The following is a 17,742-nucleotide window of genomic DNA, read 5'->3' on the forward strand; positions in this document are numbered from 1 at the left end:
CTTTGATTGCAAAAACTGCGAACTGTTCGTCATTGACAAATGTTGAGCTCATTAATTTTCATTGTGATCTATTGCATCCATGATCGAAATTATTGGGCTTCACGCTTCACACATATTGCCATGAATTTGACGTCCTTTGGTACGATCACATACAAAACATTTATGATTGCAGTTAAAAGCACAAAATTTATTCTCGGCTTTGGCGGCGACATAATCTATGCTGTGAGGTTAAATTCTTCGCAGCGGATATCTAAATTATGTAATTGCTTCGAAACTTTCCAATTTCAAATTTGAGTATGTTCGTTTTACATCCATCAGAAAACCTGATATAACTAATTTGATTCTCCTAGGGTAATTTCATCAAATGCTTACCTACCTTTGAATGATAAATGTAGAGAAAGTCATCAAGATAATTTCATCTCATGCTTATCTACCTTGAATGATAAATGTAGAGAAAGTCATTAAGACAGAGGCGAATCGTGGGACCTCGATGAAAATGTAGGAACGCATTTTATCAATCCTCTAACACACGAAATTTCGCTAAGATTGGGACATAGCGGCGGATAATCTTACATTATTATATATATTATAAAGAAGGAACATATACAATAGGTATCAAAACATATATATATATATATATATATATATATATATATATATATATATATATATATATATATATATATATATATATATATATACTATTATATACAGGGTGTCCCTGGACTTCCTCTTTTCCTCTCGGGAATGTATAGATGGGGTCAAAATATCACCAGTACTTCATATAACTTTTTTTCCTAAAAGTTATGGGCCCTCGAAGTTACAAAATGAAAAATGTTTTTCTTTGATAACTTTTCAAGTGAATATTCAAAATCATCCAAATTTTGGTAATTGACTAAACAAATGAATTCCGTCGATGAGCTTTCATGCAGGAGTCAGTTGTTTTGCTACAAAGTCAGGAACGGACTACCCCCGATGGTCCACACCCCAAAACTTTGAAATGACAGATATTTTTCAATATTTTTCAACAAAATAAGGTTACTTGGACAATTTTATGAATAAAAGTACTCGTGTGGAAAGTCGATCGGAGCAACGAGTCTTGATAAAAATGTAGTTTCACTCGACGACATCAAACCCGCTCGTCCACCATTATTTGAAATGAATAATTATCAAAGCAGAAATAATAATGATAACGTTAATTCAACAACATTTATAACAGGAATAATACAAAGTATGCTAAAATGAAGTCGTAAACAAAAAGTACAGTACCTATATGGAAGTTTAAGTCACAATTGTGATAGCAGATATTTTTTCAAAAGAAATATCAAGTTCTGTAGATTCGTGGTGTTTTTAAACTAACAGCTACTCTACTATGAAATATCGAATTCATTCCATATTTTGTATGTACATAATACGTGTGGAATAATCACGTTTCGTGTTGATCAGTTATCTGAATCTCATGAAACTCAACATTCGAATGTTTCAAATTCTTCTTCACAGCTAAACTGTTGAGGAGTTTCACTGATAATTATAATTATATGGGAGAAATTCTTTAACACGAATCTAAATTTAGCTGAAAAAACGCACATCGGAAAAAATATTTACTATACTAATAAAAAGCAAACGAATGAACTACAAAAACGGCTGCACATGATCAGGTGAAAAATATCCAGGGAATAATATTTATTTCACAGATGTTGACAAAAAAACCTTTTAGAAAGTTTTGATAAAAAATAGGATATTTTTTATCAAAAAATAGGATATAGAATATTTTTAATTTTTTTGATATGGCCGAACAGTTTACATTCAATGGATATGCAGATATGCATGTATTTTATGGACGAGCATTTTGTAATGCTGCAGAAGCTCGTCGTCTGTATACCGAGCATTTTCCCAATCGAACGGTACCGTCAAGAGAAACATTCGAGCGTGTCGATCGCAGCTTGAGGGAGACAGGTATGTAATAATTGATAATTAATTTGAGCACGTTGTTTTATTTCGATATTATTGTAGGTACAGTTTTGCCAAAACGAGGTGGTGAGGGCGCTCCTAGGACTGTACGTACCGTTGTATTGGAGAAAAATATTTTGGAAGCCGTCGCTGATGCTCCTTCAATGAGCATCAGAAATCTATCAGAACAGTTCCATACATCCAAGTCCACTATTCATAGAATAATTAGGGAACAACTGCTCCACCCATTTCACATCCAGAAGGTACATGCCATGATACCTCAAGATTTCCAGCACGACTGGAATATGCCAATTGGTTCATGGATAGGCAAAGAGAGGATATGACTTTTATTAATCGAGTTTTATTCACTGATGAAGCAGGTTTCAGTAGAGATGGAGTTATCAACTCTCATAATCTCCATATATGGGCCGAAGAAAATCCCCATGGGATATTGCAAACCAAACACCAACGGAAATTCAACGTGAATGTTTGGGCTGGTATCATAGAAAACCATCTTATAGGACCATTCGTTCGACAGGACCGATTGAATGGAGAATGTTATTTGGAGTTCATTCAGAACGATTTGAATGGACTTTTGGAACATGTTCCATTGCAAACCCGAAGAGATATGTGGTTTATGCATGATGGCGCTCCTCCTCATTTTAGTTTGATTGTGCGTGACCATCTGAACCATATTTTCCACAATAGATGGATTGGTAGAGGTGGGCCATATTCATGGCCATCGCGGTCTCCGGATTTAAATCCATTGGATTTCTTTCTGTGGGGGCATCTAAAAAGCCTTGTTTACGCTACACCTATTCACACAAGAGATGCATTGTTGAATAGAATAACATTACATTGTGAAGCCATACGAAACGACCCTGGAATGCTATTTCAAGTACAGAGAGGGTGTCTTCGCAGACTAAGAAAATGTATAGAGAGAGAAGGTGGTCATATCGAGCAGTTTCTGTAGCGGATTTTTCATTTCTGTTTGCTCTTGAGGCTCTTGAGTTTCGTTAGTTAAACGTGTTTGCATTATAAAAATTCGTTATGAACATTTTACCTATCATTTCCATTTTCCTTAAAAACTAATATTTTCGAATAATGGTAGACATCTCAGGGTAAATGTTGTTGAATTAACGTTATCATTATTATTTCTGCTTTGATAATTATTCATTTCAAATAATGGTGGACGAGCGGGTTTGATGTCGTCGAGTGAAACTACATTTTTATCAAGACTCGTTGCTCCGATCGACTTTCCACATGAGTACTTTTATTCATAAAATTGTCCAAGTAACCTTAATTCGTTGAAAAATATTGAAAAATATCTGTAATTTCAAAGTTTTGGGGTATGGACCATCGGGGGTAGTCCGTTCCTGACTTTGTAGCAAAACAACTGACTCCTGCATGAAAGCTCATCGAAGGAATTCATTTGTTTAATTACCAAAATTTAGATGATTTTGAATATTCACTTGAAAAGTTATCAAAGAAAAACATTTTTCATTTTGTAACTTCGAGGGCCCGTTACTTGGTAACGAAGGATTTTAGGAAAAAAAGTTATATGAAGTACTGGTGATATTTTGACCCCATCTATACATTCCCGAGAGGAAAAGAGGAAGTCCAGGGACATCCCTGTATATAATAGTATATATATATATATAATATATATATATATATATATATATATATATATATATATATATATATATATATATATATATATATATATATGGTGTTTTGATACCTCTTGTATATGTTCCTTCTTTATAAATTATCAATCAAAATTTTCCCAATCTAAGACGCTCTGTGTCATAAAAGTGCTCTGAAACATATGCACCGTCGTCATATACCTTCTTCACACATCAAAATCAATGCAATGAACTTGACATAAATTCCTCACTCTATATCATGAGAACCTTTTCTCTATTAATAACACGTCAAATATCTTATGGAATTTTGATTCTGGTTTCTATTTTTTTTAAATATGTAGCATTTATTGGAAGCGGTTGATGTGTCCAAAATTTTGATTAGCGAAACAACCTAAATACCGAAAAGATAATACGCTTCAAATAATCCACACTGTAAACGATCTGAAAGAAATTATTTCGAAATTTTAAATACTAAATTTGTACACTAATTTCGAGAAGAATTTCATCGACTGATAATCTGTATTTTCAGACGAATATTGATCGGAAACCTATCGATAAACTATAAAAAGACGTACTACTCGATGTTTCATTTTTCCAAGTCTTCGAATGATGAAATACGATTCCACTACAAATAATATATTCACCAATTGATGGTTTGAACATATAAATAGAAATATCATGTCATAGTGTTGACGAAAAAAACATTATAAGAACCTTTTCGTTTAATAACACGTTTAAAAAAAATCAGGTTCTGGTTTCTATTACAAACGGTTTAATGTCTTTCTGTTAGACGATATTCCCATTTTTTTGAAAATATTTAGCATTAAAAAATGCGTTTTTTGGTGGCGATTGATTTGTACAAAATTTTGATTAGCGAAACATCCTAAATAATGATCTGAAGGAAACAATTTCGATATTTTGAATACCAAATTTGCATAGTAATTTTGAGATGAATTTTATCGGCTGATAGTCTGTATTTTCAGACGAAAATTGATTGGAACCGAAAAATCGGTTCTAGTTCATATCATAAACGATTTTCGATCTTTCTGTCATGCGTTATTTGTTCGAGACGTATTTTCAAGTACTAAATCACTCTGTAAACGCGTTTATATATATTTTTTTGTTTGGAAAATATGTGGCAAATATAGCGTTTTTTCAAAGCTGGAGTGCCCGAATTGACTGTTTCAACGGCTTGAAATGTTGCGAAATATTTCATGCGATAATCGCGGCATAAATGAACGTTTTATCGTTCTGAATTTTCGACATTTTTTTGAAGCAATTCTCATGTCATTTTTGCATCATTTTCCGTGACGCGATACAATGCAAATCATATGGGTTTTTAGAAGAAATGAAGGTTTTAAAAATGCATTTTTTATGCTATTCAAATGACAAAACTGGCTATTTTGAAGCATCGAGATTTTGTAAAATTTTCAATGCGTTTTTCGAGACAAAACTGAACGTTTTATCGCATTATATCCTCCTAGATTCTCGTTACCACATTTCTTTCTCAAACGACACCCTATATGAATGTTTCTGTTATGTTTACCTTTATCTGGTTAACTCCTCCTGATGATGCTAACTTGGTTAACAAAAATGTAGCTTAGTGCCCTTCTGACCGCAATCTTTGTTTTTTCTCTGTGGATAAATTCTACATTCCTTCTCCTTTCATTTTGGCGTGCTGTGCTTGATGATCCGACTATTATTAACGAAGATGTGATTCAGTGCCCTTTTGACTGCAATCTTTGTTTTTTCTCTGTCGATGAATTTTGCATTTATTTTCCTTACATTTGATGTGCTGTACGTGACGATGCGACTATTAATAACGCTAATAATAACGCTTAGTGTCCTTTCGGTTTATGTCACGATCTTTAAATTTTCTCTACTCCACGCTGACTTCATATACACTTCTTCCCCATATGAACATATATATTGTATCGTATAACTCTTACACACGTCACATCTACCTCGAGTTGGGTATTCCACAAGGTTTCGCTACGAGGTCTGAAAATGACTAAACTTAAGCTCCGTGAGGAAAAGCATTGGATTTTGAGCCAGAAACGACTTTTTTCAATTAATGGCGTATTTTGAGACATCCTGTACACATTGAAGAATCGCACGTCAAAACGATAGAACCCCATTGAACTGTCATGTTTTCTTAAATGACGTATTTGAGACACCCTGTACACACTGAAGAATCACACGGTAAAACAATAGAGTTCCGCTGAACTGCCATGTTTTTTCTTGAATGAGACACCCTGTACACATTAAACTGTCATGTTCCTTAAATGACGTATTTTGAGATACCCTGTACACATTGAAAAATCACACGTTAAAACAACAGAGCCCCGTTAAACTGTCATGTTTTTCAATGACGCATTTTGGGACATCCTGTACACATTGACATCATGTTTTTTTAAACGATGAGACACCCTGTATGTCTCGATGGTGACCATGTTTTTTTCTTCAACGCTGGTAACTACGTTTTTTTTCTTCAATTCGATTTTTCATTCATTATTATTATTATACCATTATTTTTATAATTCAACAACACTGACGTATTTTGAGACACCCTGTATACATTGATGTCACTAACACGAAAACGAAAAAAACGCATGTGACGTATTTTGAAATGTATTTGAAAAATACTCGCATTGCCCCCATTTTCAAACGTTTCCCATTGGGATGGCACGCTAAAACGATAGCGCCCCAATAATTCAACATGTTTTTTCTTAAATGAGACACCCTGTATATGTTGAAGAATCACACGTCAAAACGATAGAGCCCCCTTAAACTGTCATGTTTTTTCTTGAATGAGACACCCTGTACTCATTGCTCTCATGTTTTTTTTCTTCAACGCTGCACTGAAAGCACCGCTGCCATGTTTTTTTCTTCAATCCGATTTTTCATTCATTATTATTATACCATTAGTTTTCACGCCGACGTACTTTGAGACACCCGGTACATGTTTTTCGTAAACGATGGGACACACTGTATGCCAGCTATGTTTTTTTCTATTACGCTGGCAAATATTACCCTCCCGCGTGTTTTCTTTACCCCTACTCCCCTCACTTTCCCACCTAACACGAAAACGAAAAACGCATGTGACGTATTTTGAAATGTCATTGCTGTCATGAGTCTTCAATGAGACACCCTGTATACATTGAAGAATCACACGCCAGAACGATAGAGCCTCATTAAACTGTCATGTTTTTTAAATGACGTACTTTGAGACACCCGGTACATGTTTTTCGTAAACGATGGGACACACTGTATGACAGCTATGTTTTTTCCTATTACGTTGGCAACCATGTTTTTTTCTATAACGCCCGTGGCCATGTTTTTTTCTTTAATCCGATTTTTCGTTCATTATTAATATTATACCGTTATTTTTGTAATTCCACCGCGCCGTTATCTATCAAATGAATGTACTCGATGCTCATTCCATCCTTCTATGCGTCGATCACGTCTCTTTCCCACTCACTACCGTAAGTACGTCCCCTAGGAAATACGCCATAGAAGACAGTACGAAATGGCTGCTCGAAACGAACACCAATTGCTATTGATGACATTCCCCATGTCATCTATGAAATTCGATGTGGTCTAAGTCCATCCAGAGACTTTAGCCCATGCATCATATTGAAGCAACAATTCTCCATTCGTTCCATCAATTTAACAACTTATGAATGGGCGACCCTCATTGAAATTCTGCAACAAGTAAAGGAAAATGTCTTTGATTCAAAATCGATGGGTATGTAAATGAATTTGATCCAATCACAACACGTTGTGGGGACTACATATACGTCACACAGTACATCGAAAGTGATACCAAACAAGTTTCCATTTCCAAGGATAGAACAAACATGGAACTGTTTCAACAAGATATAAACGATATCCTGTATCCAGTCCGTAGTCCAATTGGGTGTGTAACCTTTTTTGAAAACATGTAATGCCTTACTGATTCGCAAAACATCGCCGACCTTGAATTTTCTCGGTCCAGCTATTTTCAGGTGGGTGTATGTCGATTTGAGGATTTGTTTTTCGTTGGCTTTGTTGATTTTCGATGGTTCTATGCCCGTCTTTGAGTGTCGCGTATCATTGTAGGATTTCGTTATTTCAGGCAAGACATTCAACCATTTGTAGGTGCCGTTCAAACTAAAGTATTTAAAAAGTCTTTCTTTCAACGTCCTAATGGTACGTTCAGCCATAGAAGCCTTCGTGATGCTGTACGTATTGTAGTGATTTATTCCATATTTTTTCATCAAAGTTTGAAACTTATTGTAGTAAAATTCTGTCCCTTGATCGGTTTGTAGATTTTTTGGCGACGTTTCGTATGTTCCAAAATATCTGAAAATGTTTTGGTGATTTTTTCTCCCGTTTTCGATTTCAACGGTCGTATCCACACGAATTTCGAAAAACAATCGATGACGACGAGAATGAGTTTGAAATTTCGATTTTATTGAGCGTAAGATCTCATCTCATCCAACTCCATCTGCCACAGATCATCCAGTCCTTTGATGATGGTACGACGTCGAGGAAAATTTTTTCTAACTGATCTATGCAGTTCACGGACAATCAAATATATATATATATATATATATATATATATATATATATATATATATATATATATATATTGTAATGTCAGTAGGAATGTGCCTGGACTATAATACTGTATAAAAAGTTATCTGTGACGTCCTTGGACAGGGCTCTGTGATTTGGTATTTTAAAATTGGAAAATATAGTTATTGAATGAACCTTGAAGGTGTTTCATTTAGATGGATGACAGATATTACAAGTGGCGACGAGGATGAACGTATATTGAAAATTTAGTCTAACAACGGATTTGTTTGATTGAAAACAAGTAACATGGCGACGGGACAATTTGGGTTACAAACGGAGTTCAATCCAGACATTCACGATTTCAGCATCCATGTCCGCGACTAAAATCGTTTTTTACTGCTAATGAGGTGGCAGAGGAAAGTAAGCAGCGAGCAATGTTGTTGAATAGCCTTAATCAGAGTGCATTTGCTTTACTCGAGGACTTATGTGTTCCCGATAAACCAGAAAATATAGGTTTCAATGTGTTGGTTGAGTTATTGGAGAAACATTATCAACCGCAACGGCAGTTTATGCAGAAAGGTATGCTTTTTATTCTGCGAAAAGCTTAAAATAGAAAGCATTCAAGAATATTCAGTGCGTCTTAGAAGGCTAGCTACACATTGTAAATTTGGTACTTATTTAGACAATGCACTTCGGGATAAATTTATATGTGGTTTCGAACCTGGAAGAATTTTGGATACCTTATTTACCAAAACCGAAATGTTAACATTTGAAGAAGCCATCAGCAGCGCATTAACGACAGAGTCAGCTCAAAATAATTATGGATTACCAGTGCAAGTGAAAGTGGAAGAATTACATCGCTTGGAAGAAGATTTGATACGTCCGCGCGGAAGAGGGCAAAGAGGCGGTAGTCAAGGGCAGATGCATAGACAAAAACCTACGACGACAGGACCACACATCGCTTCAGGAAAGTATTCCTCTAAAAAAGGTATGTTTTTTTGTTCGGTGTGCGGGGGCAAAAATCACGAATCCTACAGATGTTTTTACCGAGAATATATTTGTGAGAAATGCGGAGGAAAAGGCCATTTAAAGAGAGTATGCAAGGTGGGTCTAAACCATTCATTTAATTATTTCGAAAATGAACAGTTAGAGTCGAGCGTTGATGATACCAACGAGTTTTCGACAACAGTCAGAGATAAACCTTTATTTTGTTTGAAATCTTTAAATGAAAATCCAATATTAGTAGATGTTAAGTTGAACAGAGTAAGTTTCAAAGTTGAATTAGATTCAGGGGCTTCAAAATCAGTGATTTCAGAAAATTTGTGGAGAAAACATTTCCAAAAGTTACCTCTAAAAGAGACCAATTTGAGTTTTGTAACATATGTTGGGGACAAAATTTGTGCTTTAGGTAAAATTGAGCTTGAAGTCATTTTTAATAACCGTTCCCATATTTTGGATTTTTTTGTAATTAGACGGGGCGACAACTTGTTACTGGGGCGTGATTTCATTCACAAATTCAATTTAGGATTCAGGCAGTTGAATTATATAGATGAGATTTCAGATAAAAAAATTGTGGAAACTTGGCAAACAAAATATGCAGATGTTTTCAAGGACGAATTGGGAACATTCAATAAAGGAAAACTATCCCTTAAATTAAAAGAAGGTATTAAACCTAAATTTTTCAAACCTAGACCAATAGCTCATGCTCTTAGGGAAAAAGTAGAGATAGAAATAGATAAATTGCTTAAAATGGGTATTTTAGAACCAGTCCAATATTCTGAATGGGGCACACCGATTGTTCCAGTATTAAAAGACGATAAAGTAAATGTTCGAATCTGTGGAGACTATAAAATTAGTTTGAATCCTCATATCGAAATTTGTCGTTATCCATTACCAAGAATAGAGGATGTGTTTGCAAAATTATGTAATGGTGAGCAATTTTCTAAACTTGATTTGAAATTTGCCTATCAACAAATATTGCTAGATGAGGAATCAAAAAACTAACTGCTATTTCCACACATAGAGGTGTATACGTCTATACACGTCTACCTTTTGGAATTTCGTCTGGACCTGGATACTTCCAGTATATAATTGAGCAGGTTTTAAGTGGCATACCAGGAGTTTGTTGTTTCTTGGATGACATTCTAGTGACCGGTAAAAATAAAAAAGAACATATTGCAAGGTTAGAATTAGTTTTGGATAGACTGAAAGAAAGTGGCTTGACATTAAAAAAAGAAAAATGTCATTTTTTCAAAATTCGGTTGAGTATTTAGGGCATGTTATAGACAAAAATGGGTTACATAAATCTGCGAAGAAAATTGAAGCTATTTTGAAAATTCCGCGACCGACAAATATTTCACAAGTAAAATCATTGTTGGGCAGCGTACAGTACTATCACAGATTTATACCAAATCTGACCGACATTTTATTTCCTCTTCATGACTTATTAAAAAAAGATCACCCATTGAATGGAACGAACAATGTGAAAAGGCATTTTCGGAAATTAAAAAAGCAGTTACTTCTCCTCAAGTTTTAGCACACTATAACCCAGATGTTGATCTAATTTTAACGGTAGATGCTTCATCGTACGGTTTAGGTGCAACCTTATCCCACAGTTATCCGTCGGGTATAGAAAAACCGATAGCATTTAGTTCTAGAGTATTATCAGATACCGAAAAAAGATACAGTCAAATAGACAAGGAGGCATTATCTATAGTTTATGGTGTACAAAAATTCCATTCGTATCTGTGGGGCCGTAAATTTTTTCTAAAATGTGACCACAAACCGTTAGTGTCAATTTTTGGACCAAAAAAAGGTTTCCCAGTTATGACAGCAAACAGGTTACAGCGCTATGCAATATTTTTATATTCCTATGATTTTGATATTCAGTATGTAAATTCAAAACTAAATTGTGCTGATTTTCTTTCACGACTTCCATTAATGGATAAGGAACAAAAAATAACAGAGGAGCCGAGTTTAACATTAAATTATGTAGAAAAAAGTAAATTACCTATAAATATTGAAATTATAAAAAGGGAATTAAAAAGGGACGAAAAGTTAAGCTTAGTCCTAGAATATGTAAAAAATGGGTGGCCAATAAATTACAAAAGTGAATTGATACCGTTTTTCAAACGAAAAAATGAACTAAGTATTGAAGATGATGTTTTAATTTGGGGTTATCGAGTAGTAGTTCCGGAAATATTGCAATCTGCTATTTTAGGTGAGATGCATAAAAGCCATATGGGAATTGTAAAAACAAAAGCATTGGCACGTTCATATATTTGGTGGCCGTCTCTTAATGAAGAAATTGAAGAAATGTGTAAAAATTGTATTTCGTGTAGGAGAGAACGACAAAACCCTCCAAAGGATGAGTTGACGCCCTGGCCGATTCCTTCCGAAGTATGGGAACGGCTACATGTAGATTTTTTGGGACCAATTAATGGTAAAACTTATTTCGTAATTGTGGATGCATTATCGAAGTGGTTGGAAGTTTTTTTAATGACTTCAATCACAGCATCAGCTACTATAAGTAAATTAAGGGGATTATTTGCTCAGTTTGGTCTCCCGAGGACATTGGTTTCAGATAATGGACCAACGTTTATCTCCAAAGAATTTCAGAATTTTTTACTTAATAATGGCATTGTTCATGTGACGTCTCCACCATACCACCCAGCTTCAAACGGGGCGGCTGAAAATAGTGTGAAAACTATTAAACAATTTATTATCAAGACTTTGAAAAGTTCTTACAATATTTTTGATGAGATTTCGAAACAATCTCAGATTACAGAATTAGACCTTTATAATTTTTTGGTATTGTATAGAAATACAGAGCATTGTAGCACTGGCGAATCCCCTGCCCGTTTGATGCTGGGCCGAGCTCTCAGAACTAGATTAGATTTAATTAAACCCATAAATATACCGGTACGTAAACCCAAACCTATGAGTACTATTAAAGATAATATTATCAAATCACAAAATCGTCAGAAGAGAAATTATCGAGGAAAAATACGGGATCGTCTTGAAATAGGACAAAAGGTGCTAGTGAAAGATTATAGAAGGGTTAAACCAGAGTGGACATCGGGAATTGTAATTCGTAGATTAGGAAAAAATATTGTTGAAGTAAGAATACCCAATACCAATTTGGAATGGAAACGTCACATAAACCAGATTCTCCCTGTTCATGATAGCTATGTGAATTCAGGAGAAGTTGAAATCAGTAAGGAACAAATTGTTTTGCCTCAAGAGGTGGAAAAATCGAGCTCTCAATTAGGTAGCAGTGAGGCACCAGGAGCGGTGGTGGGAAAATCACAAGAGAGAGATTCAACGATGTCAATATCGAATTATGATAATATCAATTCAACTAGTAGTGATCAAGAGACTCATATATCTCCCAGTGAATTATCCCATCGCCCCCAGCGTTTCAGAAAACCACCTGAGCGGTTTGTACCATAGTTATAAGCACAAGAGTTCTAAATTAGAAAGGGAGGAGTGTAATGTCAGTAGGAATGTGCCTGGACTATAATACTGTATAAAAAGTTATCTGTGACGTCCTTGGACAGGGCTCTGTGATTTGGTATTTTAAAATTGGAAAATATAGTTATTGAATGAACCTTGAAGGTGTTTCATTTAGATGGATGACAGATATTACATATATATTAGTATACATCAGGTAATTGTAATTGTTTTTTCAAGTGATATTTGAGTCTTCCAGGACTATAGTGCCCCCAAGGTAATGTGTCATTTGAGTCTCTCAATAGAAACCGTTTGTCATCGAATGGACTCAAAGCAATTTTGTTTTGTTCAATTGAATATAAATTATGAGATTTTGACTGAATAATCCTTTGAGTTGATGTCTTTTGAATTTGTTCCTGGAAAGTTATTTTTTGTTTCACTACATTATGTTTGATACCCTTTACCTTTTTAGTACATTTTCCTCCTTCAGCCAAAAAATAATAGATTTTCGATTTAAGACCAATAAATTCGGTCATTATATGCCCATTATTTTCATCTTTCATCAACCCCACCACCTTTTTGTTTCTTTGAGGAATATTATATATATTATCTGTTGGATAATCACTCGTATCAAATTTATACCAATCTATTTTGATAGTGGCATATACATCATCACAAACGAGTTCATAAATTAGACTATCTGTATCAGTAAAAAGCAATTTACAATTGTTGATACCAAATTTAGGTAACATATATTGATAATGGAAATTATACACCACAGTTTTTGATAGGTCCAAAATAGCCATTCCAATATATAATGGTTTATCAAAAATTATCTCAGTTTTTCTCATTTCAATTGCCATCAAGTCTTTCTCTATAATAGTTCTATCAACAAATTTTGGACTTGCAATCAAATTTTTTGCTCCATACCTCCCCTCCCATTTTCTAATCAGTTTTATGATTCTGTGGTTCCTTTTGTTTTCCATTGTTTTGCCAAAATAGGCATTATTCATTAGTTTATAGAGGTTTTTCTCGAAATTATTTTTTGAGGTAGCCCTTAGTTTGGTGTTGAACAATGTATGGCTTCAACCAACCAGCTAGATATTGTTTCAAATTTCTATAATGTAAAACATACTTTTTTTTGCAAAAAGAGTTGTCATCAATTTGGGTATTTTTGAATTTGAAGGTTTGCGATGTTCCGAAGCTAACGGTAAATTTTTGTGTAAATCATGTAAATGTTCGGGATATGACAAGTCTACTTCTAAAATATAACCCTCAGATGATTCATTCGATATTTTGGTTACATCAAAGTTTTCAAAATTTTCCATCCATTGAAATCCTTTATATGCATGTCCATGTTATATGCATGTCCATAGAGATTATTCACATCATAGTACATAATGTATTTGAACTGTTCTGAAGAATCATAGTCAAGCATATATTTATTATTAGCTTTAGAATAACGATTAGATATCTGAGAAACACCCCCGCGAATACCCTTTTCCAAAAATAATAAAATGTCAACATCTTGTATGGTTTCTAATTTACATTTTGTGTATTTCATCATACAGCTCCAAGTATAGCCAGCTAATGTATGAAAATGAGAAGGATCCAATTTAGAAGTCATGTGACATTTATCACGAAAATTTTCTAAAACCACACTCAATAACATTATGTCAGTTTTCATGTAAAGATCTCTGTACTCCCCCAATTTTTTTATTTTGAATGAACTCCAAACATGTTGTGCATGTTCGTAGTCTTCCTCACTTATATGTACATCATTCAATTTACTGTATAACTGCGATACTTGGTAGCTGTTTCTCGTCCAACTTTTCTACGTTGGTGATGTCATCATAGGGAAATACTCCTTTTCGAGTCAGTAATTTGAGTACTTCAGGGTGTAAGAGATGGAATTCCTTTTCCAAAATATGGAACTCGTCTTCAGCGAGAGTGGAAACGAGCGAATCCAAAGAGGCTCCTAGGAAACGAAATTAATCAATGAATCTGAATTTGATGTCTGTATTTTCATCATACTTGGTGACTGAAATATATTTTTCTTTATTCATTGGTAGTAGACTCAGTCGTCCATTCTTTGCTAAAGCCCTGATTATCAAATGACAATCATACCCAGACAAATTGTGAAACACCACCGGGACCACAAAAGTTTTTTGTACAATAAGTTGCACTGTGCATGCGCAAATCCCCGAAAATCCCCATTGAAATGATCATGATCTCTTGTGATCTTATCATTGTCTCTAAAAGGTTTTTCACAAATATGACAATTTACGGTGGCATCATTCAAATTAATTTTTTCATTCATGGGTATAATATTTTTTATTTTTGACTGAATGAGTAAAGCTTCATCCTCCATTTGTTTCGATAACCACTCCATACAATCAGGTCCTCGATAACCTTTGAAATGAGATAAAGATTCATCATAGGAACATTTTACATAATAACCTGTACTATAAGCAACTGAAGATAACGAGATGATTTCAAGTCTTTTTTCTCTTGGAATGGCAAAAGTGATGATTCAAAATCAGTGTAAATAACAAATGGAATTTTTTCCTTGAAAACATAATCTTTGAACTGTATGAATTTTTCTTTTGAAAAAGAAATTTTACATTCATTTCCCATTTCCACACATTCAACACTGTGTACATTCAAATTTTCTTGAGTTGAGATGACAATAATCTAGAGAGAATTTTTTATCCAACAGTAATGATATATAATTTCATCCTCATCAGTTTCCAAAGACTCATATTTTTTTGGTTTCACATGATACTCATTTTGAATTGATAGTAAATTGACATGCCTATCCATTTTATCATTAGTCAAACGAGTTGGTACTACATCAAATTGTGATTTTTTTCTCATTTCCAAAGTATACACATAAATAGAGACATTGTTGCGCTTTTCAAATCTCGTTATTTTGTTCAACTCCATAGGCATCTCAATATCCTTCAAATTCAAAACTTGTGAGAAATGTGGGTATGAAGAAGTCCTATCTGTATTTTTTCCAAAATAAATTAGATACAAAGCACTGACAACTGACCACGCAAAACAGGCATTGTCATTATTTTTAATATTGATACATGCCTTTTTTTTTGGTAATTTGGTGTGGAAGTTCAATGAAAGATGAACCATTTCCTATTTCGAATTTATTGATATTAATTTCCAAATTGACTATACTACTTAAAGCCCAACCACTATCTCGTTCCTGAAATTCAGATAATTTATTGAAAATTATATCTTTGATATGTTGTTGAAACCAGTTTTTCAATTCAGTCCCATGGTCAATAACAACATTTTTTGAATGAAAATATTTGAATTCGCTTCTGGACTGATCACTATTATTTTTGATATATTCCCCACAAAAAAAAGGATTTACTTTCACAGGTCCTATTTTTTTCAAAATACGAATAATTCTATTTTTGAAAAGAAAATCATCTTCAAAAAATTGTTCGACATCTATGTGTTTCAATTTATAATAACTCCGGTTCGTATGCGTCTTCCAAAAGAGGATTGAATATCCTCCAATTTTACCCTTTCACTTCTTTTCTCTTTTAATGAATCACCACCACCCACATGTCCAATAAATATTTTTTTAACTAACATTCGAAAGCGTTTTAAGTGAGATAAATTTGTTTGCAATTTCACAAAAATGCCATTTTTCTGAATCACCTGCATATATATCTTAGGTAGGAAGACACTTTTTTCTTCTAGCTCAACCAATGGAGTTTCACCATATTTTGTCTGTATAATTTGGATATTGTAAATCGTTTGTGGTTGGTCCTTGGGTAAATCTGACAATTTGATGGTTTCCCTCAATTCTGCAAGGATCGTTTCATTGATTTCATTGATATTCATATGTAAAATGAAACTGTTTGGATACGAGCTCCTAAATAATTGGAAATGAACTTACGTTTTTGTTTATTTTTTTCAAATAACAGACGACGATGCTTAAAAACTTCACACAACCTTTTAGGCTTACGTATTTTATCAGAATGATATAACTACCTAATTTCCATTCACTCAAATAATACAATTATCTAAAACCACATTTCTATTTAAAGATTCTTATCACATGACAAAATCCAGTTACGGAAAACCTCAATTGGTTATCACAGGAAGAAACTTCCTTTGGGAAAAAAACATCAATTAATATCTCAAACTACACTTCCGTTAACTTTTCTTATCACAGGAAACAACTTCCTGTTTTGAAAGCCACAAAATTCATACATTCGGTTTCACACCCATTTTGAAAAATCTTATCAAAAACACAATTTCCTTTTGTAAACTTGTTATCAAAACCGCTATGATCGAAATACATATTTTTGTTCGGTCATTACCACAAAATCTCATTTTATTTATCAACCATGAAATTCCCCCATCCACGCTTGTATCTACTATTCAAAACATGTTCACAAACAATTGCCAGTTTTTAGAGTCGACAACAGTAAGTGTTTTAATGCCGCAACAATAATTGATGAAAAAAATGTGAAATTTTTGAGTGATGATAAAACTGCGAAATATATTAAAAGAAAGATAAAAATTTTAATTTGTTCAGTTATTATTCAAATGTTGATGTCAAGTTATATAATTCTCTCTGCTGTCTTTCAAAATATTCAGTAGAACAATCAACCCTATAATGTTGATGAAGTATTTGTTACATTCGATAATGGTGGACATAAAAGTGAATCTTGGCCCTCAAATTGGGTAAAAATGATTTCATCTACAGTCAATGATGGGTCATTTGCCAGTTTTGGGTGTTGAAATAACAAAAACCTCAAAATTTTGGAAATTAAGACTCATTTTTGATGACAGAACATTTGGTGATTCACATTGGAGAAGTATCAAAATAAGATCAATCCCTACTGCAGAGTCATCATCTCTTGCCGTTTGCGTGGAATCTGATATAAGAACAATTTCTGGTATTATCTGCTTCATTACAAGTGTATCATTTCTATAAATTTCCAAATTTTGTCTCAAATATTTACATAAGTTGAAACATAACAAAACATAACAAAATCCATTATTTGTTTGTTTGGAGGTTTGCCTACCATGAATGGAGAAGAAAATTTTGGGAATATTTGGCAGTTGATCGAATGAGTTTCAGGAGGCATACTGA

The sequence above is a fragment of the Leptinotarsa decemlineata genome, unplaced genomic scaffold (genome assembly GCF_025532065.1).
Source record: "Leptinotarsa decemlineata unplaced genomic scaffold, Ldec_3_MD MMD2_tig00004272, whole genome shotgun sequence".
Lineage (NCBI taxonomy): Eukaryota > Metazoa > Arthropoda > Insecta > Coleoptera > Chrysomelidae > Leptinotarsa > Leptinotarsa decemlineata.